Source organism: Rutidosis leptorrhynchoides, chromosome 9, assembly GCF_046630445.1.
Source record: "Rutidosis leptorrhynchoides isolate AG116_Rl617_1_P2 chromosome 9, CSIRO_AGI_Rlap_v1, whole genome shotgun sequence".
NCBI classification, from domain to species: Eukaryota; Viridiplantae; Streptophyta; class Magnoliopsida; order Asterales; family Asteraceae; genus Rutidosis; species Rutidosis leptorrhynchoides.
Window position 1 is genome coordinate 238,798,670 of NC_092341.1, and position 2,294 is coordinate 238,800,963.

A 2,294-nucleotide genomic window follows, 5' to 3' on the forward strand; every position below is an offset into this window, starting at 1 on the left:
ATCGTTTAGCGATAATCTTCGACTTACAAACTTTACAAATGATGATAACAACACGATTTCTAGCATATTTTACAACACAAGTTCTTGGATATGCAGTCTTATTTTTGACACAAATATGCGTACGCAAGATCTTGCTCAAATTCAACATAATGCAGCGGAAGCTTTAGAAATCACCTGAGAATAGACATGTTTTAAAAAGGTCAACATAAAGTTGGTGAGATATAGGTTTAATGCCGGCAGCAATATATATATAGACCACAAGATTTCGTATATAAACAGTTTAATAAAAGTATTCTAAGTGGTTGAGCACTTGGTAACCATACTTATCATTTTCACGTCGCATATTCCCTTTAATATGAAATCTTACTACACCGTACCAAGTGTAGTCACAAAACGAAGTACTGTGCAACCGTTGAATACTGGTCGTCCAGTCCGGTTGGGGTTGTCAGGCCCGATAGATCTATCAACAGGATTCGCGTTTACAATACCGCTGTAAATATTAGTTACCAAGCTACAGGGAAGTATGCCAGTGGTACAACTCAACGTAGAACATATTTTTCAGTTACTTGTGTCCATATCGTAAAACATAAAATACATGTATTCTCATCCCGAAATATTTAGAGTTTAAAAGTGGGACTATATACTCACCCTTGTCTTGATGATATATATATTTTGACTCGGTCTTCCGGTTGATATCACGAACCTATCCATATATAATATATCAATATGTTTTCATTTTAAAACAAACGTTATATATATATACTTGTTATACTTTTAATATTTTGAATATTTCCTTAGTCCGTAGTTAGCATTCCGATGTTAGTAATTCAATTTTAATGGTTCATTTTTAGATGTTTAATATACCCGCAATAAACAAAACCCCCAACGAAATAAATAAAACCCCATCGTATATGTATTGGTCGAGATTAATCTTGACCCACGGTACCGGTGTTGTCAAATGACGTATTGCGTACATAAAGTACCGGTGTTGTCAAATGACGTATTGCGTACAAACATGGGATCTTATGATTAATCTTCTCGTGTTGCTTACGGGTGATCCTGAACCATATGAAATTGAATTATGAGTACATATATATAAAATATCATGTTATCTTAGAAGTATGTGATTTTATGTAAATTTTTCCAATGAATCCCGAAGTTGAAAATGTCTAGGATAGCCAATTTTGTTTCGGTCATAGTTTCTTCGTTACAAGTCCGTTTTCGTTGATTCAAATTGCCATCTTCTTGGATCGAGTTCTTCTTTAAGACTATGAACTGTAAATACCTTGGTTTGTATTCAAAATCATACGGCATAAGTGAAAGTTTAGTGAAACATATGAAGTTAAACATTTTGTTACAACAAAATCATTTAATGACCATTTTTCCAAAAATACTTATACTTTGAAAAACCAAGTTTTACCTTGTTAAATTAACATATAAATAAGTTATGTTACATGTCTTGAAGTATTTTAAAAGTTAAGTTAGAAGGATCTATTTAGTTTGCAAACAAGTTTGAAAACATTCAAACTATGTTCTTGTTGTTAAACTTTTGTACCACAAAATAAGATAGCTATATATATATGAATCGAATAAGGTTATGAACATAGATTCTACCTCAAGTTCCTTGGATAAGTTTGCTGTAAAAGAGGAGTAAGAAGCTAGAATCAAAAGGGTGATAGAAGTGGATGAAAGTTTGGAAGTAAGTTGGTGTTCTTGGAGGGTTTTCTTGAAGTGTTTTTGTATGGTTTTCTTATGGTGTTTTAGTATGGTTTTTGAAGCTAGATCTTCAAGGTTTCTTGCTGGATGATTATGGAGGTTAAGAGTGAAGAGAGAGTGTGTGTTTATCTTAAGAAATTTGGAGTTAAAATGAAAGAAAATGGTGATACATATATAGCAAAAAAAAACGTGAATGGGGGGGGGGTATGGAGACAAAAATTCAAGCTATCATTTTATGTATCTAGTCTTATTTGCATCCAAGTTCAATTACCTAGCTCTAAGGGCAGTAACAAGAGTAGGTTTGGTGGTGATTTGATGTGTATTTACTATTAGTAAATACGTATAAAAGCTAGGTATGATACGAGTATAAATACTCTAGGTATACGTATAGAAATTTTGTGAAAAATGGAATGAGGATTCAAATATAGCTATCTTTTGTGAATACACTTATATGGTTTTATGTATTTAAGTCTTTAAAAGTGATTAAATACATTACTTATACAATATATGTATAAACATTATATGTCTTAAGTATTTATGTCAAATAACGTTACGTATAGTTATCGTTTTGAAAACTT